Source organism: Parasteatoda tepidariorum, chromosome 10 (genome assembly GCF_982258835.1).
Source record: "Parasteatoda tepidariorum strain Cologne lab strain chromosome 10, Ptep-v5.0, whole genome shotgun sequence".
NCBI classification, from domain to species: domain Eukaryota; kingdom Metazoa; phylum Arthropoda; class Arachnida; order Araneae; family Theridiidae; genus Parasteatoda; species Parasteatoda tepidariorum.
The window spans coordinates 3,590,306-3,616,732 of NC_141764.1; the positions used below are offsets into that span (position 1 = coordinate 3,590,306).

General features: G+C 31.2%; 1 long non-coding RNA gene across 1 annotated transcript in view; it reads right to left on the reverse strand.

The window, feature by feature from the left end:
- The window catches only part of LOC147802078 (uncharacterized), a 96,358-nt gene extending 72,263 nt beyond the window's left edge, over positions 1–24,095 (reverse strand). The window contains exons 1-3 of the long non-coding RNA XR_015429725.1: positions 24,036–24,095; positions 13,925–15,413; positions 1,183–1,234 (exon numbers count right to left, since the gene is read on the reverse strand). This is a non-coding gene — a long non-coding RNA (uncharacterized LOC147802078). The remainder of the gene's footprint in view (positions 1–1,182; positions 1,235–13,924; positions 15,414–24,035) is intronic.
- Between the last annotated feature and the right edge of the window lie 2,332 nt (positions 24,096–26,427).

Genomic DNA, 26,427 nt, shown 5'->3' on the forward strand with positions numbered 1-26,427 from the left:
AAATTGAGGTTTGTCTGCTGCAGCCAACAGAGAATAGATATTTACATTTAAAATTTACAAATGTGTGTGTAAATATTTTCGTCCTAAATCAGTGGTTTCAAGAAGTTAAATCGGAGAATTTCTTCACGAAAACTTCTGATACACGCATGCTAAATTATATTCACAAAATACGAAAAAATAAATAAATAAGTAAATAAAAAAGAGCAACATATACAATTATTTTTGTATTTGAATAAATATTTTCTTGGATGCAAAACCTGAGAAAGAAATTTTTTTTGCTCCGTTGGTAGGTTAAATTTCACAGAAACAAAGAAATTAGGTTTTTATTAACGAGAAAAGTATTTTAGACCCATATAGATTTCTTACGAAAATTGTCTGTAAAAAATGACAACTAATATATTTTAGTTCGAGGGCCACAAAAAAAGGCTTTGTGGGCCTGATGCGGCCCACAAAGCCGTGGGGGCCCCAGGCCGCCAGTTGGAAACCCCTGGTCTAGGGTGCGCAGGATCACGTTGTGTGTAAACGAAACTGAGAAGCAACAGCGCGAGGAGGACGATGACTGTCATAAATCGAAAGTCAACTTTTTATTGTGTACCATACATCGAAGTAAGCTTGTTCATAGAACGTCAGCATGTCACGAATAAGGGAAAAGCAGAAATCGACCATGTCAACCTTCATCTATCAAAAGTACCTCAAGATTGAATCTAGTTAATATGTCTTACAGTGAATTGATGCTTAATAAACGTAGTTATAGTTATGCCACAAGAACATTGATCAGCCTTCTTACCGGCTATTCTCTTGGGCTTTCGGGCTGTACATATGGAAGATCTACCTCCCTTTCAAATCAGACGATATGCCTGTTCAAAGAAAGTACGTTTTTGTGTCAGATCTCGTAACTTAAAATGAATGAATTAATGTTTGAACAAATTAATTGGCATGTTTGAAAGGACCTCCTCGAATCATTCAGAATGAGACCAAGAGAGAGAAGATCCAAACATTAGATCAAAAACTATTCAGAGTGGTCCATTTATTCTTTTTTTGTACACTGTAAAGCAGAATTCATGTTGTAGTAGTTATCCATTTGTGTTGCAGTTTTGAAAAGAAAATATTGAAAATTTTAAATTTTTGGTCAAAACACATAAAGGTATCAAAATAAATAAAACATGAAAATTATATTCTTACCTAAATTTTGTTGCACTACGTTATTCAGCTCAATCGACATCATAACTCTCTCCTATAACAAAAATAGGTGCTATAGTAGAACCATACTTCAAAAAAAGCAGTCTAAATCGTACACTAAAAAATGCATGGTATGTCACAATTCCATTTATAATTTAAAAGTTGCATTCTTATCTGCTTTTTAAAATCTTAAACAAAAAAATATTTAGTTTCTTAATTTATTATTTTATTCCTTTGCAGTGCTCGCCACTCTCACCAGTATTTCTACTCACGCCAACTTGGCGAGTAAAGGTTTTTTTTTATTAATTTTATTTTATAACCTTCGTTGAACAGCCGACCCAATTTTATGGGTTTACGACAACTAATGTTCAACTCCGTAGCCTTGTCATTTTGAACCCAATCCAGAAGACAAGGGAACTCCTGGATCAAATATTGGAAGAAATTTGCCTTCGTGGAGGACTTTTTATGGGACTAACCCCCATTTGCGTTACATGGAGAAGAAAACCACGAGAACCTCCCACGGTTAGTCTGACGGCAAGGGGACTCCGATCTGTTCACCACTGAGGATATTTCACGTCAGCACTGTGGTCGGTACAATACAAGCCGGATACGTAATTCGTATAGACTGGGGTTCGAACCCGGTTCGCCGAATTGGAAGGCAAACGCTCTATTTGATTTCTAACGAACTATGGTAGAAACTATGATGAACAAACCATCAAAACAAGTTGCTATTCTTATGTTGGACCATCATAAATCGGTGAGAATTTCTACATTGGGGTGATTGTTACTTATGTTGGTTACCAACAAAAAATAGAATGGTTCATGATGAAATTATTGATGGCTACCATCAAGATTATGTTGGTTCATTAAGGGAAAACTATCAAAAATTGTGACTTGGGCTCTTGGCTAACTCTTTTTGGATAAAAAGTTTTGTTTGGTTGGAATATGCTAATATTTTCTCATAGTGAGCTAACACTCGGAGGTAAAATTTAGTTTTGCGGTAGCCAATTTCACAATTAAGCCTTAATTTTTTAAAGACAAATCTTGTTTCGGATCATGGGCTAACGAAAACTTTTGGATGATTACCCATTTTCAATAAAGAGCTTAAACTAGGAGAAAAATCCCCTTGTACCCCTAGCCATCAGGCTAACCATGGGTAGTTTTCCTCTCCATGTAACGCAAATGCTGGTTAGTTCCATTTAAAAGGCCTCCACGAAGGTAAAATTTCTCTCAATACTTGACCCAGGACTTCCCTGGTCTTCAGTATTGGGTTTAAAATTACAAGGCTGCGCAGTTGAACATTGGTAGCCATAATGGATAGCCCAAAAAAATTGGGTCGGCTGTTCAACGACGGTTATAAAAAAAAATAATATTAGTTTAGCTAGCAAAGAAGTGTTTTCGCTAAAAAACACATAGGTTTTCTTTTTTTTTCTTTCAAAAAAACAAAAAAACTTTTTAGCGGGTAGGCTAATGAAAAGCTTTTGTGAGCAAGCATAGGATTTCTATATCCTCATATAAAGCCAATTCGGAATTGTAAAAACTTTTAATTAGAAATTTAAGAGGCAAATTTTGATCTTGTTACTGAATTTAGTTGAATTCTGTTAATTAAAATATAATAAGTATAGAAATCATTTACAATGAGCGAAAAAAATGTGTTTCACAGAAGCTTTTTTTCCAACACAATTTTTTCTAAAAAACTGTACCAATAATTTTCCGTGTACAAATATTAATGTTAAAAAACTTTGTAGACTAACTACCACTACAATTTTTCAATTCCGATTCACAAGTATATAAAACATGTTAACTCGATTCTATCTTGATGTTCGCTTTGACAGATAACACTGAAACTTCCGCTAACATGCTCCTCACATTGGACGCCTTCGAACACGCCTATCTTGATAGTCGCATTCACTTCGATTTGAACACGCCTGCTTCTAACAACACGTCTACCTCTCACTGAAACACTCACTTCGATTTGAGTACTTCTAGTTTGATGGATAGAAGACAGACAAACAGTTGACTTTCTATTTGCAAATGAGACATTATCCTCCTCGCTTTGTTGCTGCTCAGTCTCGATCACACACTACGGGGAGCAGTAAACACTGCTAATAGAAACAGATGAGTGATCAGCGACACAACAGTGATCTTAACACAGCTCTTTAAATCACCGCTTAAAATCCGGTGATCCTAATACAGCACTCCCGGCCTCTCATAAAAAAGCAATAAATCATACACTGCTTATTGCTGTTTTTATGAGATTGCTGTTTCATGTTTTTATTCATAGAATTCTATCCCAAATAAAATTCTGGTGGGGGAGTAATGTAGCGTAGCTACCTCAACAATTATTCAATACCAATTCACTAGTACATAAGTATTCAAAACTTTTATCACCACAGGCCACTAAAGGAGGGAGCAGATAATTCAAATATATCTAATTAGAATGTCTAATTAGTTTTAGTTCATAAAACAGTTAACTCCCAGCATTTTAGTCTTCTAAAAAAGTTTCTTTTTCCTCCCGAAAAGATAAATGATAAAAAAAACTAAATTGTTTCATCATCAGCATTTATATAAAATAAATGAAACAGTCTTACACACCGTAATGTTATAATGAATATAGGTATTTATGATTAGAACTGCAGTATTACATTCCGAAAATAAAAATTTTAATTATTTTCATAAGATCAGCTAACAGAATCATAGCTTTTTATTTTAATTCTTTTCTCTCTAATCTTATCAAACGTATAAACCGAATACTGCCCTAGCGTCTTCTTAAAAGACAGTAAAAAAAATTTCATTATTCGAACTTGTTTTGCGTAAACAAAATAGTTCTACCAACGAGAATGTATTAATATAAATATTTATATTTGGCTTTCTAATCATGAAAGTTGTAACATTTGTTTTAACGTTAAAGTGAACGATACAAATAAATTTACTACCACTTTTTTAAATTCGGTATTTTTTATACGTTAGTTTCTTTTTGTGGACAAGCTTAAAAAAGTAAAGGCAAAGTTAAAAGGAAAACATTCAGGCATTCTTAGTTTTTATACAGTTTCTATATTGTACAAAAAAATTGCAATTGTGATTTTAGAAGTAAAAATATTAAGTTTAGAAGTAGAGATAATTTTATTTATAAGAATCTCTTCATTTGAGAGCCCTGTCAAACATTGAGACTAAACATCTTTCGAGTTTACGAACGCTTTATTTTTATTATTTTTTTAGTGTGCCTTTTCTTAAGTCAGCTAAGCACTTTTAAGAAATTAACCGAATACTTTTAAAGACCGACCTGTTTTCGAAATCATCCATTTAATATATTTTAAGAGCTTGAAAAAGAGTGTGTTTTAAAAGTTCTTATTTATAATTAAATAATTATTTTATTTCACATTTTTTATTTCATTTTCCCCTTCATATTTTATCGCTAAGCATGAGTCCCATTTGCTTTGTCAAAATGAAGGTAAAACCCTACCTGTTTCTCGCCGAGGAGACGGTATATGGGTGATTCTCACGAAATATGACAATTCACTTTCCCTTACTCCAAGATCTAATACTATAATACTAAAAAAACTGTTTTTAACGAAATTTATAAATAGTATTTCTGTTAGCATTTTAAAATGACTTTGCACTAGTATTGACTGTTTTGTATAGTTAAAAAATTTAATTGAACTTCAAAATGTAATTTTCTTGGTATGTCCCAAACAATGTTTCCAGTAATAACTAGCTTCAAAACTTCCCATAAATTTTTCAATATCTATTTTTTTTATCTCAACCGGTGTAAGCATTTCCAGAATATCCGCATAGGGTATTATTTACAAAAACTTCGTTTTAAATATTTTTTCTGTCAATAATTTTTTTGTCCCAAGAAAATACCATTTTCCTGGCTACTTTTATTTAGTGGTTTATAACCAAAATAGATAGAGCCAGCGATCAATATCTTATGTTAATAGAGTGATTAGATGCCCTCCTATATGAATATATCTTGTTGCATGAATAAAGAACCAATTTTCTGGTTCAAAATCTATTTCAAAAAGTTTTTCAAGGTGAGTAGGTTTTTGTGTTGTCATTTTCCTGTTTTCGTGAAATCATTGATAACATAAACTACATAGATTTATCTGAGTTATTTTAAGAAACCCTGTTGTTTTCTGCAGAATATAAACGTCTTAGGCCAAAATATTAAATTAAAATTAAGTTATATGCTATAAAATGGCGAATTTGTCATTATCCTGGCTGTCATTTTCCAGGCTTATGAATGCCAGAACAGTGACTAATATTATAGAAGTTATTTATGTTTCATGTATAAAAGTAAAGTTTATTTATACATATTTACGTATCTAGCATTGCAAGCTAGGCAAGTGAGGTATCGTATATGCTAAATCGAATAAAACCAAGCTCTCAGATTTAATACTTTAGCAATTCAAAAATTTATAAAAGTTTCCTGTGTAGAAAGAACAAATTTTTTACTTTGACTTATACCACTTTATGCAACTGACATTGCTATCTAGACAAGTGAGACTTTTCTTCCTATTTAATTTTTTATGGTTAATCCCGTAAAGTAGTCGTTTGAAATAATTGTTTAGAAGAAATAAGGATTTAGTGTATGAAATATACAACTTTAGACTTACCTTTTAGTCATAAGATATTTATAACATCAGAACGAATCAACTATCAAAGCAATTAAATTTTTTTCTTAAAATTTAGCCTAAAAATACATAATAAATAATGACGAACTTGTCTATACAATAATGTCTCAGAATTTTATTGTCATAAAATGGTTTACATTGCATTAACTGCAAATATTATCATGAATATCACTTTCATGAAATACCAATTTTTTTCAAATTGTTGTCAAAAACACAAGAAGATTTTCAATCTCATGCTTACAATTTATTATTGTAAAATTTTACATACTCATTATTTATGCAAGACAATTTAATTAAAATTTTGCAGGATTTATTTTAGGACAAATTTGTAACGTGTTAATTTACGCACTAAACAAATTCAAATGTATTAATAGCTAGAAAAACAAACAATATTTTATTAATAGCATACTTTTTATGTACCCTGCTATTTTTGTTATAGGCTCTTTAAACGTATTTTGCCTTTTAAATTATGCAAGAATCAATTAAAAAATGTCAATACTTAGAACTTTATTCATTTTCATTTTTAATTTTATTTTCAATTTCAATCATAAAAACAATATTACAACTCTTTCCTTCTACACCAGACAAACCTTTCATGTTTCCACAAAATATCAGAAATAGAAGAAAGAAATTACTATCATGATAAAATTTTCCCCACACATTATTTAGAATGAGGGAGATTATAAATATATTAATTTGAAATCAGTTAAGCCTGCAGGTATCCCTCGGAAACTTATTTGAAGTTTGATAGATATTTTGATTATAGTTCAAAGATTATTCTATACACGAATGAAAGAAGGGAGGTATATTTGGTTTTGTAGTTTTTATGTTTGGATTGAAATTTGTTTTAAAAAAATAAATGATATTTATAAATGAAGACTATTGAAAATGAAAGTATATTGAAAAATTAATAAGGTAAACTTACATACTAACTGCCATTGAAGAAAAGTAAAATATCAATAGTTAACTTTGAATAATAAAAAAAAAACGTTCTTCAAATTTGTTTTATGAGTATGATGTAACAATTATTTGTTCGCATTAAACTAGGGGTGCACAACCTTCGACCCAAGAGCCAAATGCCGCCCTTAGACTGCTGAAGTGCGGCCCGCGAGAGCTTCTAAGCACAGTAAAAAAGAATTTAAAAATGGCAATTTTTAATCGCATTTTTAAGTCATCACGTTTTGACACAATCAATTTTAACAGATTCTTTAGTAAATAGCCGATTTTATCGTAAATATAAATGATTTTTTTTAAACAGTTATTTCCGCTTTTCTACGTGATTTCGAAAACCCGGAATTTTTATTACGACGCGAGTTTCAGATCGCAAATTTAAATAATCACTTTTTGTGCACTTTATTTGTAACGATTTCATCGCAAATCTAAGAGATATTTTATCTTTTTTTCTGCAATTCTTGCTATTTTTTTCTACAATTTTTTTCGCCAGTTATTGCTATGCGTTCCCACGTATTATAAGAAATTCCAATTGTTCTATTACGACATACAAATTTTAAATCATGCTTTTGACACGCTTTATTTGTGATGAGTTCAGCATAAATATATTTTTCCCAATTATTTCTATACTTTTCCACGTTATTTTGACGATCCTGTTATTTAACTAGATGTTATTACGACACGTGACTGTTAATCGCGCAATTAAATAATCCCTTTTTGATACGGTATTTCAGTACAGTTTCATCGTAAATCCTAGTTATTTCTCTTTCGTTTTTATTTCCGCAACGAATATGATTTGGTCGAATATGGTAATGAATTGTGATTTGATCAAAAATCAAATATTCGGCAAAAAAAAGAAAAAATCGACTGAACGCCGTACACTTGGGGCCAAATAGCAAAATCTTTTAGCAGCATAGCAACACTGAAACTAAAATTTCAATTCTCAGAATAATATTTCCTGGAAAAATGTACTCATAAATTAACTCCAAAAAATAAGGTCAATCAAGAATGTTTTTGAAAATGTTGAAAAGCGAAACAGAGAACATAAAAATCGATCTTAATTTTTGGAAAAAAATTTTAAAGCTGAACATCTCAGTTTTTCAATTACCAGAAAAAGCCAAGAAAAAATAATTAAGTTAACAGAAATGCTATTAAAAATTACTGCGTTATAAGGAAAACGTCTAAAAAAAGTTTTTTTTTATTTAAAGAAAACAAAAAGATAGAAAAAAAACGTTCTTAATTTTTTAAATGAAAATTTTATGCCGAAAATCTCAATTTAAATGTTTCTCATTGCCATAATTTTAGAAGAAACAAAATTGCTATAAAATAAATTTTATTAGTAACTTTATTTTCAAAGAAAATGCTACGTCATATTAAAAATACCTAAAAACAGAAAAAACTAATTTTTCTTAGTTCCTGAAACAAAACTTTAATACTGAAAATCATACTTTTCTATGTTACTGGTTATTTATATTACAGTACAGGGAAATAGTGATAATAAATTAATAGTATGAGACGTTCTGTTAAAATGCTGGGTTATAATAAAAACAGCGAAATATGGAAAAAAATCCTTCTCAATTCTAAAAGTATCGAAAAAAGGACAAAATTGACTTGTCTGATTATAAATTTAAAAAAAAGTAATATCTATAAAAATTCAAAAATGAAAAAAAACTTGGAAAAATACATTTTTAAAAAATATTAAGAAGGGTCAAATACTCGTTACATCCCTCCCTAATTTAAATGCAATGTTATTGCAACTTGAGAAATTCATAAAATGACGGAAAACGTGAATTTTTAGACTACTCACTGTTTGTAGTTTAGATTTCAATTTTTTGTTGCTTAAGTGATGTTTTTCGATAAAAAAAGGAAAATGATTACGATTTAAGAAAATCTAATAATTAATAATATAATAAAGTACATTGCAAAATAAGCATTGAATTTTATTTTGAACTATCAAAGTTTTGTTTTTATTTTAGGCTTTTGTTTAAAACCCATAAATTTTCTTCAATTAAAATATTTAATTTGAATTTATATTACTTAATTAGGACTAAACTTTTTCCTACTTTCATTCTGTGTCATTGCAGTTTTTTTTATTTATTCGAATTTAATTCTAAAATGAATTTTCGTATTGCATGATATGATAGAAAAAACATTTCTTTTCTTCAATGTTTATTTATTTTGATAAATATATTGTTCATATGATAAAAATAGGAAGTTGTTTTTTTTGTAAAAAAAAGTATAAGTTTTTTTATTTTTGAATGAATTTCAATAATGGAACACTACTAAGTTATTGATATTACTAAGTTAATTGATAAAAAAAAATGGAACGCTAATGTTTAAATAAACATTACTACATTTGTCATTAACATGTCTAAATACATCTGCGGCCCTTCGTTAGCCAACCTGCTGTGCAAGTGGCCCTTTACTCAAAAAACTTTGTGCAACCCTACATTAAACTAATAACATTAAAACGTATTATAATTTTTTCCAATCAAAACTTTCATTACTTTTCATAGAAATAATTTTTAAATTAATATAGAGGAAGGATTTTTTTGGCATTTCACATTAAAATAATAGCCAAGCATCTCGCCAAACTTTGTTGCATTATTATTTTAAAATATAAAACATAAGAGATTGCATTTCTTAATTTTAAATTTTAATCCTTATTTCTGTTGATTAAAAAAACATGTTTTCTATTGTTTGGAAAAAAATTTAATTTTCCTTAAGAATTCTTTAGTTTTTGAATCGCTTATTTTAATGCAAGTTAGAAAATTCAGAAACCATGCTCGGTAAATATTTACCTTGTCCCCCACAAAGTCACCCCATTTTATGGTAATTATTAAAAAGTTTTTTTTTAAAAAAAGGTAGTGAATATATTATATAAAAATAATGTTTAAAATTTAAAATTCCACACTTCAAACTGCTCTATATTCTACAATCCTTTTCCTTTTTATTTTCTTATCTGCTTCTGCATTCGTCCCCTCTCTGTTTTGGTGTATTTTGATTAGCATAATATTTTGTTTATTATTATTCAAAGTTAACACATATTTATCTATAGATACTTTACTTTCCTGTAATGGTAGCAAGTACATAATTTTACCTTACTAATTTTTCAATATAGTTTCATTTTCAATAGAACGAAAAATTTGTTATAAATGCAAAATTTTGTTGCATTATTATAAAGTATAAAATATAATAAAGATTGTGTTTCTTTATTTTTAAATTTTAATATTTCCCTTTAATTTTTATACCTGTTGAATGTAAAAGCATGTGTTTGATTTTTGAAAAAGTTTAATTTTTTTTATTTGTGAAATAGTTATTTTATATTTCCTACGAATTACTTTAAATTTTAGAAAAGCTTATTTTAAAACTAGAAAACTCAGAAAACATGTGTGGCAAATATTTACCTTATCTCTCAAAAAGTTACCCCATTTTTCAGTAATTTTTAAAAATACAAATTCTTAATACATTCATCCCCTCTTTTGTTTGTTGTATGATGATTTGCATAATATTTTGTTCATTATTATTCAAAGTTAACTATAGATACTTTAATTTTTATTTATACTTTACATTTATCTATTAATCCTTTACTATCCTACAATGTAAGTAAGTATGTAAGTTTAAATTACTAATTTTTCAATATAGTTTCATTTTCAAAAGTCTTCATTTATAAATACCATTTATTTTTTAAAAGAAATTTCAGTCTAATCATAAAAACTATAAAACCAATTATACCTCCCATCTTTCATTAGTTGTATAGAATATAATCTTAGAACAATAATCAAAATATCTATCAAACTTAAAGTAAGTATCTGAGGGATACCTGAAGGCTTAACTGATTTCAAATTAAAGGCATTTAATCTCTTTTAGTCTAATAATGTGTTGATAAAATTCTATCATGATAGTAATTTCTTTCTTTTATTTCAGATATTTTGAGGAACCCTGTTAGGTTTGTCTGGTGTAAAAGAGAAGAGATGTAATATTGTTTTTAAGATTGAAATTTAAAAACAATAATTCAAAATTGAAAATACACTTGTTAGTAAATGTTTTACTTTTTACACTGATTCTTGTGTTATTTAAAATGTAAAATACGCTTAAGGCCTATAAGAAAAATAATAGGGTACATAAAACAATTTCTCCTAATGCAACATATTTTTTTTCTAGTTCTTAATACATTTGAATTTATATAGTATGTGTTACAATAAATTTGTCCTAAATTATGTCCTGTAATTTTTAATTAAATCATCTTATACCAATAATTAAATTCTTAAATTTTACAATAATAAGTAAATATGACATTGAATTCAGGAAAACCAATCCTCTTTTATTTAATTTTTTTTACATTTCCCGCATTAAACCTTCATTTCTTCTCAGAAATTATATCAAAAGACTATTTTAACGGATTAAGAGTAAAAAATTAAATTTGAAGTAATGCCTCACTTGTCTAGATAGCAATGTCAGTTGCATAAGGTGTTGTAAGTCTAAGTCGAAAAATTGTACTTTCTGCACATAAAACCTTAATAAATTTTCGAACTGCTATACTATTAAATCAGACAGATTGGTCTTATTCTCATTCGATTTAGCGCAATGATATGCATAGGTAACGATATCTTACTTGCCTATTTAGCTACGTTAGATACGTTAATAGATATAAATAAAAAACTGTACTTTTATACATAAAACACAAGTAACTTTTATAATATTGGCCACTTCATTCAATTTAAAGAAATCGTAAAAATACTAGATAGTATTTAAGACTATCCTATTTTTATAAATGCAACATGAAATACATTGTTAATATCAATTCCATATTTAAGAGCTAGAAATTATAATTCTTTTTATACTATGGAGTTCCACTAACGCGGAAGTGAAGTTTTCAAAATTTCTATTTGCAGCTGAATAAAGAAGTTATAAAATGCAAAAAATTAAACGGGTATCAATTCAGCGTCTTTCCACAAACTGTTTTTCAAGCTTTTAAAATATATTAAATGGATTATTTCAAAAACAGGTTGGTCATTTAAAGCCTTCAGTTTATTTTTAAAATCCTAAAAGCGTTCGTAAACTCGAAAGATGTTAAGGCTCAATATTGGACAGCAGGGGTGAAAGCGAGACGGAAAAGAGGAAAGGCTGGTAGTAAAACCATTTCAGTTATAGCTAGTTTTGGGGAGTTTTTCAACAATATCTACTTCATCTTGGAAAAGAAGCAGTTTTATATATATGCCAGAATTATAAAAGAAATCTTGATAGTTACAGATATTTCATTTTTTTCGAAAAAAATGCTGGAATGAAATGTTTTACGTACCAGGTTTTTCTGTTTTCCGTCTTGCTATATAAGGGCTTTCACCCATGTTGGACAGGTTCTCATTAACAAACAAAGTCGACACTGCTTCTAAGTTTAATATTTTTACTTCTAAAATTACAATTACCATTTTTTTTTATTTCATGTAGTTCGGAAGCTGTATAAAATCCAAGCACGTCTGAATGTTTTCCTTCAAATTTTATGTGTTTTTGAGACATAAAGTGGCTGTTACGAAAGTTTCCGGGTTATCCGAACCCCAGCCAAATTGTTTAAAGTCGTTGCAAAATCTAGATCATAAACGATGTTTCTTGCTTTTTAAAATTTATCATCAGATGTTTCAGATCTCCACAATAGTTTAGAAAGTCTCTTCATGTAAAAAGAAATCTGATAAGTACGACAAGAAATTTATGTAAATTCAGGCGGTTACAAACTTAGAAAAACTTCAAGTCGTACTTTGATATGTACGTACTTAGACCAACAGTTTACTATCCTCGTTTTTTGGCAGAACTTTCGAAATCCAGAGTTCCTCATTCTCGGTGAGAAGTTTCCCAGAAAATTTTTATTTAAAAAGTGTTTCAAAAACTAAAAATTTTAAGTTTTCCCTCCAGAAGTAACCAACGTATGAAAAATACCGAATTTAAAAAAAGTGGTAGTAAATTTATTTATACCGTTCACTTTAACGTTGAAATAAATGTTACAACTTTCATGATTACAGAGCCAAATATAAATATTTACATTATTAATACAGGATGCGCAGTCAAATTTTTCAACAAAAAATAAGTTTTTTCAAGCACTCAAAAAGTATTTTTTTAACACTGTAAAAGAATGACATCATTAGCAGGGGTCTGTCCAGACATTTTGTAAAAGGTCCGTTTTCGCAAAATTGTGAAAAAATTACTCGTAATTTGTGAATATAAAATAAACGTTAAGTCACATTCTTTCAACCAGGGTCCGCTTTTGTGAATTTGTGCAAATAGGGTCCGTTATAATAAAAACTTTTTCAAGGAGTTTTTAAATTGTAAAGACATACACGATTATGCTCAACACAGTAAAATTATAATTAAAAAAATTAAATTTTAAAAAATAACCAGCAATTGCAGCTATTAAATTAACGATGCGACATATAAATATTTGGTATTTAGCCTATACTGCTGAATGCAGAATATTCATTTCGGACGAATAAAGGAAGAAGCGTCTGCCGAAGACAAAATTTAGTTCGTTTACATCTATCTTCCTTTCCCCCCTCCCTTCCTGGGAAGGGTTTAATCGATCAGCAAAACAATAATGAAGATAAACAAATTTGTGAAGGGTCGGATTAAAAGATAAATTAGTGAAGGGTCCGTTTTTATGAAACAATATTTTGTGAAGGGTCCGTTTTTATGAAACGATATTTTGTGAAGGGTCCGTTTTTATGAAACGATATTTTGTGAAGGGTCCGTAAACGGACCCAAATTTCTTCTAAACAGACCCCTGATAAGGATATGCGCTCAAATAATTTTTCTCCTTCATATTGTTGAAAATTTTTTATATATATTTTAACAAATGCAAAATAATTTTGAAAGTTACATGAAAGTTACAAGGAATTCTTTTCTTGATTACATTGGCCACCATAAAAACAATTTATACGCAATTTTAAATATATTCAATATTGAGAGGATTATTCTATTTTTTAATTTAACAATTATTTTACACAATTAGGTAAAAAAATTATTATTCAAAATTAGAATTCATTATTTACTATTAATAAGGTTATCAATTGCATTTTCCTAGATTTAAATGAAAGTTATTTAAGCACTGCCTTACCAGCAAATAAGGAAAAAGAATTAGTAATGTAATAAAGATAAAAAGAAAGGTCACGTACCTTCCATTCTCTGAAGCGAGTCAGTGTATCCAGTCATTGATTGAGCTCTAACTCTCCAGATAAATTACCAACAGAACGTCCATCAGCAGTCAGTCGGGCTTCAAACCAAGCTGCAGGTCTTCTTCAAAATATAGTGGCCTGGCCGATTGATATGGAACCACAGATATTGGACAATTCTGGATCTTTGCCTTCGATGGTGTGACACATAACATAGAACTGCTTGACATTTTCCGGCCTCCATAGTTCAGCTGCAACATTATGAGTTCAGTTATAATTATTTCCGCAAAACACATCAGGCGAGTAAGTGGCGGAGAACAGCATCATTTGACAACTATTAGACACCTTGCGGTGATTACGCAAGCATTGATCATGATGCCCCTAAGTCGAAATCATGACATCAGCTTCATCCAAAACAAAAATTCTCAGCTTATCCAAATCGAAGTATCGCTCTCATCTAGTCCAATGAAACACTTTTCCAGGCATTCCGATCACAAAATTCTCTTTTATTGTAGAGCCTCTTGTCAAGCTCTCGCCTCTAACAGTCCTTTGGAACTCAATCCCTTCGATAAATTGAGCCATTTTTTGCCACCTCGCCAATCTGCAGAGCAAACTCATATGTAGGTAATGCAAGCCCTGATCTGTTCTTATTTAACTAGACAAAAGAGCCGTGATGGTTCAGGGGATAAAGCGTTCGCCTTCCACTGAGTTTAACCGGGCTCGAATTCCGGCGATTGCTTGTTGATACGAATTCCGCATCTGGCTTACACCGACCACAGTGCTGACGTGAAATATACTCAGTGGTAGACGGATCATAGGTTAGAGTCCCCTTGCAGTCATGCTAACCATGGCGTGGTCTTCCCCTCCATGTCAGGCAAATGCGGTTTACTTCCTCCGCGAAGGCAATTTCTTGATCCAGGAGTCCTTGTCTTCTGGATTATTTTCAAAATTACAAGGTTATGTAGTTGAATATTAGTCGTAAAACCGAAAATTGGGTCGCCTGTTCAATTACGGTTATAAAATAAAAATAGACAAAACGAAAACTGTAGTTTAACCTGTGCGATTATGTTGATCAGCTAGCAAAGATGCAAGAGTTTCTTCTCGGAAGGAGCATTAAAGGCTATTTTTAACAGATTTTCTGGCAGATGGAGCGAAAAATTTCACCGAATACACTGCAGAGTTCTTTCGCAAAACTTCAACTTCATGGGATGAAACTAACAGATGGGTCGTTAGAATCTTTCACTCGCTGACAAGCAAATTTCATCATAATCATCATTTGCGTCAACTTAACATCTTTTTTGTTGGTGTCAGTTGGAGAAGGTGTATCGAAACTCTTAAACGCTCGCTTTTTTTTTTGTGCCTGTAGACCTTTCTGGAGCTGTCGAACGAGATGGTGGAGAGCTGCCAGCTTCCAATGTCGTTCAAATGAGCTTAGAAGAAAGTCTATAATACTCTAAAAGCTGGCGAAACTCTGTCATTTAGGCTGTCATATCTAAAATTAAAAAAAAAAATGCTTTATAAGAAAAATAAAGTCGTTAAAAAAACTAGTTAAATGAAATAGTTATTAAATTCAAAGAACAACAATATTTACTGTATATATTTAACATAAAAAGCTTCAACCAATCTTTCTGTTTTTCCTTTTCTGTAAATCTCTTCCTTAATTTTCTATTGAAAACAAAACTCTCTTTCTCACATTTTAAAATTCACATGCTGTCTTTTAATCTATTTTTAGTTCAAGTATGCATTAATTGACCTTGAAATTTTTTCCCCTTGCTAACTCGTGAGAAAACTAAGTTCCCATAGACCATTTACAATGATTTCCTTTATTCCCTAAAATGAAACATTCAACTAATTTACTTCGGAAGATTTTCTCTAATTTTTATTAAGGAGCACAACGATTTTGTGACTTGAATGCTAGCTCTTTAGGAATGTGTCTCAATAAATGATATTTAGGTATAGCCTGAAACCCGCTTATTTCCACCTCTCGGCTACGTCTGATTATATTATTACGATACGTTATTACGATACACGAATTTCGAATTTTAGTACTCACTTTTGACGCTCTTTATATGTCCTGACTTTATCTTAAATTCATGTGACTTTGCGATCATTTTCATGTATGTGAATATTCAGTCAAATTTTTAGTATCAATATAAATGACTTATGAAAAATTTTTTCTTGTTGTTTTTTCGGCAGTTGCTACTTTGTATTTCTACTTCGTTACTTTCAATACTTTTAATTTTCGATACTTTTAATTTCGATACTTTTAGCAGAATATTATGATGGATATTAGACCACAACTTTTCGACGTGCTTCATTCGTGCCGATATAATTGCTAATTATCTTTTAAAGGTTATTTCATAAATTATTGATTAACAATTCTAAATGGTTTTAAAAGTTCCGCTATTTTAAATACGCTATTATTACGGCCCTCGAATTTTGAATCGCGGATTTAAATAATCACTGTTTGATAGGTTTTATTTGTGTTGATTTCATCGTAAATGCTAGTGATCTTTTAATCGTCTTTTCGGCAGTTGTACGCTTTTTTATGTGTTTTAAAAATTTCTTATATTTTGATACTATATTATTACCAAGATTGGGATTTTGCATAATTGTTTAACAATAACTAATAAATAATTCAAAACTAGAATTTTTAAGGTATAATTATTTCTATTAAATTACTATTTTTATATTATTTATTTTAATTTCAAATATAATTTTAAACTCTTAGCTTATTATAATAATTTATTTTGTGTTTTGATTTGGGTTGTCCTTATGTTCCTAAAAAAGTTTATCTATATCTAAATAATTGTGTACTTATATTATTTTCAGTTTTCTAAACATTTTGTTTAATGAGGTCTAGGTTGTTTTTAATTTCATCAAAAACGCATTATTGTACGATTTCTTTTTCAACTTGCTACAGATTATCCAAAATTGTACTCAGGATTCAGAGTTTATTTTTTCAGGACTTTAACATAAACACAGACATTACTTAAATACAAACATTCTTGTGATATATCATAAAGAACTTTTATAATTAAATTTTTCTTAGACTTAAGTTTCTAAAATACAATAAATTTTAAGAATTAAATTCTTAAAAAAAATAAAAGAGATACTGCACTAGAGGTGCACATTGGGCTATTGGCGACGGTCTGGGAAACATCCCGGAGGATGGTCCGAAGACATGCTGTCACAATTTTGATCCTCTGCCGAGGGGATGGCACCCCCAATTCGGTAGCCCGACGAATTGCGCGCGAAGTCGAGCACTTAACGGTAGCACAGTTTAGCGAGGACCCATACCGCACACCCTCGGTCCCTACGCAGACTGATCCAAGTGGTCACCCTCCCGCACACTGACCGTAGCCAGTGATGCTTGACTTCGGTGATCTGCTGGGAACCGTGTCTTAACGATCAGTCCACTGCGGGACTTCCTTATTGGAAAGAGTTTCTTCCACTTGGATTAGAAGAAACCTATTTTTTCAAAGTATTTTCTTCCACTGTTAAAGAAATTTCCCACCCTTATTTTAATATTAAAAAACTTCTTACAAAAATTTCGAAATTCTCTATTTTCTATCATAGGCATTAAAGAAATAATTTAACCAGAATATTTAATCAGAAATTAAACGTGAACCGGGTTCCAATCCCAGCAATGACTTGCACCGACCGCTGTTCTGACGTAAAATATTCTCAATGGTAGATGGATCATGGGTTAGAGTTTCCTTTTGATGTCAGACTAACCGTGAAGGTTTTCGAGGTTTTCCTCTCCATGTAATTCAAATGCGGTTAGTTCCAACAAAAAGTCCTCCATGAAGGCAAATTTCTCCCAATACTTGATCCAGGAGTTCCCTTGTCTTCCGGATTATTTTCAAAATTAAAAGGCTACGGAGTTGAATATTAGTAGTCGTAAACCTCAAAAAAATTGGGTCTGCTGTTATGAAATAAAATATTTTATTTATTAATTAAAATGTGCAGGACCAGTGTGTTTACCGATCACGAATATTTTCGTGACTTTTATTCTGCATTCGATGATTTTCAAGAATTTTCGGTGTAAATAATTTTTAAGATACAATTTCTCGAACGGATCTGATGTATCGAAAAATAATAATCAGTTTTTCTAAGGAAATTGCAATTAATATATCCACTGTAAAAACAGATTTTGCCGACTACGGATGTAACAACGCCTGCTTGAGAAAAATCTGATTTTCGCAGTAGTTGTGAAGTCAGGAGCAGACGATGAGGATCAGGCTTTACTCCTCAGCTCTCCCTCTCGAATTCTATTAATTCCCAAGAACAAACATTTTTTTAAATACAATTCATTTCCTTGATAAAGGTGGTTATTCTTTGATTTCATTTTAAACAGTGCCTGGCTAAATTATTAGAGTCACTCATAAGATTCTATGCAAAATCTTAATTATCAGGTGATACTCTATACAGCTTTATTGTTTTTAAACGACTGTTTGCAATTGTTTACGTTCGTGTATCAATTGGTAAAATTAGACTATAGATAATATAAATTCGACAGTTGAATAAATTAGACGATCTATTAGATAAATATATAATATTTATTATATCAGGTATGATATAATTATATTTTAATAATTAGACCAAATCACTAGACGCACGGTAGAGTTTAAATAATGACATGTTTTGCACGAGTTTATAGGCAATACTTTTATATTTAAACATGCATGTAATGGGGTTTTCATTCAAGAGATTTTTTACATACTTCCCATTTGTATTCATTTTTAACGTTTTGCATTACAATGTTAACCTATTGATACACGAACGTAAACAAGTGCAAACCGGTTTCAGTCGTGCAAAAAACAATAAAGCTGTATAGTATCACCTGATAATTAAGATTTTACATAGAATCTTATAGTACCTCTATTAATGTGGGCACGGACTGTATATCGCAAATCTTTGATGTAGTTGAAGAACAAAATTCGCCAACGAAAAAATAAAAATTGTTTGCAGATTTGAGTTGAATAAATAAGATGCAATGTTTATTTGGATTGAAAAAATTACATGTACTGCACATGAAAAATTCACAAAGTTTTCAAGTTTTACAGGATGGTGCGAAAGTCTGTAAGGATGGGATTCCATGCGTTAATGCCTCGTGTGATGAAAATGTCTTTTACATTATATTAAAAATAAACATTAAAGCGCAAATATTTTCTAATAGGCAAATTCTAGGCTGAATTACTTGCAAGTTTAATTGAAGTATGACTTCAATATATAAATGATTTCATTTTATACATCGCAAATCTACAATTTAGTTAACGTACAAAATTTATCAATGAAAAAAGGAAGTTTTCGCAGTGTTGTTTGTGTTGAATAAAGATGTAATGTTTATTTGGATTGTAAAAATCGTATGCAATGCGTTTATGAAATTCACAAAATTTTAAATACTGAAATAGGGTGCAAAAGTCTGTACGCATGTATCAAATTTGATTCCATCTGTTTATGTATACAGTGATATAAGTGTCTTATTTTATATTATATTAAAAATGAACAATTAAGTGCAAATTCTGAGATGAATACTTGAAAATTCTCCTCTCATTTTTAGAATTCAAATTTTTGTGTATATATCCTCAACTCTTTAACAGGAAATAAATTTATTTTTTGATGTCTTGTGACGCATACACAAACAAGTATTAAAGAAAACACTTTATTACGTTAAAAATTACTTGCAAAATTTCCGAGATATGTAAAAACTACCGTGATTCAAATATTGTTTAATGTCAAATGATAAGATATAAACTATAAGTATGTCAAGAGTATTAACTAATCCAACACATTGAAAAATTGTACTATAATTTCAGACTAATTACTCTGATAAAAATGTAACAGTAAGATGAAATTCCTATATATATTTCTGAAATATAAATTTAAAAGTTACACTTAAAAAAAATGTTTTTTAACATATTTTTTACTACATTGTACTCTCGTCAGTCCAAAAAGTAAATTGTAATGTTTGGAATGATTATGAATACTTAATTTGGGCGATATTAAAACTGCCTGCACATATTTTAGTTGAAAATGTAATTTTGACTTTTGGCTAAAGATCATGGTCTTCTGGCCCACAGTGCATTGTAATAAAAAAAAACTTTCAGGAAAAAGATTGAGTTTATTTTTAGTTACAAAGCAATGTTATTAAAATAAACTATTTCAATAATTCATGAAAGTATCTGAACGAGTCGTTATATCAAGTAATATTCATAGGGAAAGAAGTCTAGCTTTCAATGACATAATGTAAACTAGTTCCCCGATGTTAGGTGCGGTCCCTGTGTAAAAAGGGAAAAGAACATTTAGGGGCACAGTAACAGAAATTCTTCTTGTTGTTTCTAATGCTACTTGCCAAACGGGCAAGCCTTCTTGGTGAAACCGAGCAAATTTAAGATTATTTTTTCTTGTTTTCAGTGGCGCCATCTATGGCCAAAAATTCGACTTCTGCCATACCATGCGTCGCACCCGATTATAGGGCGGACCCATTCATTCATCCACAGATCGTAATTTTGACCTGAATCAGAGAACGATCGATCTCCAATTCAGAATCCCCAGAGGTATTGATCTGCTACGGGAACATGGAGGACTTTGTGACCCGGTAAGTTTGCACTCTCCTCTCAATATTGGGAATAGTGAAGCATTGTGGGAAAGAAATTTTTTTAAATTTTTTTTTCTTCTCGCTGGTTTGTTCTGTATTTTAACTTTATTGATAAACAGTACTGTACTATTAAGATTTTCCTTTGAAAATGCACCTATATCACCCATGCTAATTAAGTGTACTAAACATTTTAACATTGAAATTTTAATAAAATAGCGGTTGGAGATAGGCAGCGTACCCAACTATGCATGTAGATTTGTCCAACAACCTGAATTGCAAAGGTGAATCCATCCGCCTGATTACCGTTGCATCAATTAGCAGTTTTCCTTTTCTTTCGGAAATTCATCACAGAGATAAGAGAATCAAAATAATGCACCCTCATGGGTCGGAAGTAGAGAGCTACAAGTAGCGAAACTACTGTAGTCGCTACCTTTTTTGTAGTTTGTAGTGTAGCGTGTGGTGTGATACAAAAAAACAGTAGTTTGTAGTGATTTTTGGCTACTACTTTTGAAGTTTATTTTATAACCGTCGTTGAACAGCTGTCCCAATTTTTCGGCTTTACGACTACTAATGTTCAACACCGTAGCTTTGAAATCTTGAGCCCAATCCAGAAGACAAGGGAATCAAGTATTGGTAGAAATTTCCTTCTTGGGGGACTTTTTGGTGGGACTAAACCGCATTTGCGTTACATGGGGAGAAAAACAACGAAAATCTCCCTAGGTTAGCATGACGGCAAGGGGACTCTAACCCATGATCCGTCTACCAATGAGGATATTTTATGCCAGCACTGTGGTTGGTGCTAGCCGGATGTGGAATTCGTATCAATCAGCCAAAGCTGAGATTCCAACCAGGGACACCTCATTGGAAGGCGAAAGCTATATCGCAGGAAAATTTTTTTTTTCCGTCTGATGCTCCAGAGCAGCAAGTTTTTTTTTTATTTGCAGCAGTTATTTTTTATGTTCTTAATTTATTTCGTTCATTATTATTGGGAATCTTGTAAACAAAGGAATCATTGGAAATCGAACCATTAAGATTGAGTCCTAGAAAGTGAAGATCAGATCATTAAATATAAAGTTATTCAGGGAGTTCCATTTTTTTTAATTTTGTGCACTGTACTTCATTTCTAGAGGGCTATCAAAAAGCATTAATCCTTCAATCCCAAATATTAGATGATTTCTTATCATTTCCTTAATTAAATATTCACTGTCAAGAAGAGTTTAAAGGTTAAAGGAATAAATTCGTAAAAAATGCTTTAGAATAAATAACTATTTCATGTAAAGATGAATTAACATTTCTCAATAACTTCTCATGCAATAACTAAGCCAATTTTTTTAATTCTAAATCATTAGAGAGAATGATTCTCTCCAGTAAAGTATGTATGTCTTCAAAAACTAGTAGTAATTATATTTCAAAAGGTTAAAATAAAGTAGTTGTAGTTGTAATAAAGTAGTTATAGTTAACTATAAAGAAAATGTAGTTTTACCGATCACTGTGCGCAGAAGCCGGCTCAAATTACTCAATGGAAAAATATTGGTTGCTTCGATTAATTTTGACTGTCATTTTCAATATTGCTTTGGACTCGTTTTCATCTATGACCTTTCAAAATTTACGAGGAATTAATTCTTTGTACGATTTACACTAATAATAAATTGCCTTATCTAGAATTTCTAGAACTACAGATGTATCAATTTTTTAGAAGTATAAAATTATTCTTTTGGTATTTTTTTCGGTCATTCTGTCAGTCTTTTAATCAATCATTGAAAAGAACTATATTATTTCAGCTTTTTAGTTTAAAATTTAATATTTTAGTCTGAGATCTTTCTCTTAAAGGAGTTTCTTTTATTTGATTTCATTATTAAATATTTTAACTGAAACTACTTTTTTTTTAATCATGCGTTTTAATATCTACTTGCAATAGTTTTTATTGACATTTTACATTGATTAATTTATCTTTTTCTTAAAAAATAAATTGTGACATCTCATTAGATACTAAACATTTAAAATGAATTGATTCATTTGGAGGTAAGCATATATTTGTATCAATTCAATATTTGTATTTATATTTTGCATGTAATATTTACATTGGACAACAAATTGATTTATTTAATAAATTAGACTTAAATGTACACGCATGGTTTTATTATTAGCCCCAAATTTTTGCACTTATTTTCTATTTTAAAAATTAAACGTAATTTTTGTTATTGCCTATCAAAAATGTAAAAAATTTTTTTTTACATTAAACAAATAGTCTCAAGAAACTAAATCATTTAGCTATTATCCGATTAAAAATTTGATCGCTTCAAAAAATATTCAAACAAGAAATACATGTTTCAAGCCCTCAAAGACAAGCACCCATTTTCAAGACTTGCTAGATGTGAATCCAAAGAAACAAATCTATATTATATAAAACGCTAATACGTATGTATCAATAAAACCGATGATATTTCTTTTCTCGCGTTGGCAACAGTTTTCATTTTTAATTGATTGGCTTCTGCGCGCAAGAGCACGCATTGACCATCATATGGCTGAACTATATTATATAAAACGCTAATACGTTTTAATTGATAGGCTTCGGCGCGCAAGAGCACGTAGTGAGCATATCATATGTCTAATCGGGTGAATTCTCACCGAATTATCAAAAAAATTCTCACAAAATTATCATCTTCGAAGCCGATGCTTTACATCCGGCTTTCAGTACTATTTCATATTGTTTTACAACACATGGTTTTAGCCCTCTGGAGGAAAAGACTTTAAAACAAAACTTACAAAAGTTACTTTTCTCAACAACTGAAATTTAGAATAGCGTGATTAAGAAAAGTATGTGAACTGTTCGCAATTTCAAATTAATATTGAAATGCACAGGTTTAGAATTTTCTGCAGTTAAAGTTTTCGGAACTTCAGTGTTCAGAAAAGTATACAGAAGCTAGACGTTAAGAACGTATCCAATGCGCGAGCAAAGCGAGCATCGGATTGCGAAGCAATCCGAAATTAACTGCGAGAGCAGTTACGGGGGTTGGCGAGCGTCAGCGAGCAGGGGGTGAAGCCTCCTAGTTATATGAATTACGTATAAAGTAAAATTAGCATTGAGGGGCCCAAACTATTGGAACCATATTTCGCAGATCGCGACTACCATCTATTCGAATCGTATCGAGAAAGTACATTTTTGTGTCTGCTTTCGTAACCTAAAATATCGTTTGCACTAATTAATTAGCATATATGATATAACACCCCTAACAATTTAGATTGAGTCATAGAATGTGAAGATCCAATCATTAGATCAAAAATTATTTATGGTGGTCTCTATATATATATATATATATATATATTTTAGTGCACTGTAAATCAAAATTCAAATTTTTATAGAAGCAGTAGTTTTCCATTTGTGTTGCACTTTTGAAAAAAAAAATGCAGCAAATTAAATTGGTAGCAACAGGCATTGACAAATTTAAATCTTTGATCAAAACAGGTGAAGATTTCAGAATTAATAAAACATAAGAATTATTATCTTACCTGTATTTTATTGTACTACGTTATACAGCTCAACTGACACCATAACTCTTTCCTATAAAAAAATAGTTGCTTTAGTAAAATAATGGTACAAAACAATTTAAGTGCTCAAATCAAATCTATATCAAAGAATTTTTATACCATGGTATTAAAAACTCATTTATTTTCAACACACTACGAGATTCAGGAACAAACTTAGGGTCTTAGCGGCCCTCAATTAACTTCATAACTCTTCCCTACTAGAGAAATAGTTACGTTAGTAGAACCATAATTTAATAAAAGCAGTCTAAATTGTATTAACAGAATTTTAGGTTGTGTCACAATTCACTCCGGGGCTTGAAAAAAATAATTTGATTTGATCTCCAGATTTAAATCCCTGTGATTTCTTATGAGATTAAATCAAAGTGTTTATTATTTAGCAGGATTACGATGAAAGGCCACATCCACTACCATTTATAGCGATATATTGTAGCAAGTGTGGGAAGAATTCGAATTCTGCCGCATCACCAAAGATTCACAAATTGAACGTTTCTTAAAAAAAAGTCTATTTATCAAGTAAAATTTGTTGATAAGCCTTTCAAACACAGGATGGATTTGTTTCTCACCTTGCATATCACCTTACCATTTAATTTATGTGTTATTTCTATTATTCAAGACAACTTTGTCTCGATTAATATAAGTAGCACATAAATTAAAAAAATTACATAAAAAGTAATAATAGGGTCCATTATTTGAAAAGTGTGTCAAGCGCTGACCAGTTTGAGCTTGGTATAAAAGATTCCCTTCGTATGTTCGTTAATCTTGATTATGTTCCTTTATATACAGATGTCCCAAAACTCATGGTACTTACGTTAGGAGAGGATAGAACAGAACTAAACAGAACAGAACTGTAAATCCTAGTAGAATATATGGTTCGAACGTAAGTCGCAACTCACTAGAGCGAGCCTCCCAGCGATACATAAGAAGGCTGTTCAGAGTACTGTCATGCAGTCAAAAAAAATCAAACTTAGAATTTTATGCATTTGGAATCAATGTATGGTTATTAAGAAGAACCTTGCCATTATTATCATTACGGGAAACGTAAATGAACTGAGATATTTCCCACGTGCAAGATTCAGTTCTCGCGTTGATACGATGCACAATTTCGTCACCGTTACAGATGGCGTTCTTAGATACCTGCCACGTCCAGTATCCTGCATGTAACTTTAAAAAAACCTCTAGCCGAGTTGTTGGGGTCTTCGTTAAAATATCCTTGCAACAGGAACTACATAACATAGTAAACTTCTTATCGCCAGAACAATACATATCAGTTTTTTGGCATTCTATTTTAGCTTTCATAGCATTGAAAATAGAAAAAAACAGTTGTCTATCCACTTTTCTCGGAATCAATCGTCTATCACTTACGTTGTATTTTCAATTGCTCGGCAAAAAGCCGACATGGCTCAGAGGATAGAGCGTTCGCTTTTCAATGATGTGAACCGGGTTCGAATCCCAGCAGTGGCTGATAGATATCAAATCCTCATCCGCGTTGCACATACCACAGTATTGGCTTAAAAAATCCTCAGTGATAAACGGATCACGGGTTAGAGTCCCTTTGCCATCACGCTAACTGTGGGAGGTTTTCGTGGTTTTCCACTTCATGTAACGCAAATGCGGGTTAGTTTCATCAAAAAGCCGTCCACGAAAACACATTTCTGCCAATACTTGCTCCGGGAAATCCCTTATCTTCTGGATTGAATTCAAAATTAAGAGGCTACGAAGTTGAACATTAGTAGTCGTGAACCCAAAAATTGGGCTGGCTGTTCAATGTCGGTTATAAAATTGCATGACAGAGTAACTGTTTTTATTTGCTCTGTGGATCTCCGATCAGATGAATGCTGACTCGAATTAGGAGAAGGCAGATATTACATGTACAGAACTGCAGACGACATTGCAAGAGAAGCTCTAAGATCTGTAACGGACCCAATTGCGCATCGTATCAGTGCGAGGACTGAATCTAGCACGAGGCAAATGTCTCAGGCCGTTTATGTTTCCCGCAATACGTTGTGGCGAATACTACGAGATCAAGGAATACATCTCTACCATGCGCAGAGAGTTCAGGGCCTAGATTATCAGGCACTGATCAATTTTACCACGTGGTTTCTCCAGCAGATGTCTGTGGACCCCAAGCCGTTGTGCACAAGTATTGTTCACTGAGGAATGGACATTTACATGCTATGGTATTTCAAATATCTACAGCTATCATGATTGGGCAACTGAGAGCCCGCACATATTGCGTCCAAGTCTGTTCCAACAATGTTTTCAGGCTAAATGTTTGGCGGAATGGTGTACGATCATCTGATTGGGCCGTACCTACTGCAAACACGCCTGGAGAGAGATTCATACCTTGTGTATT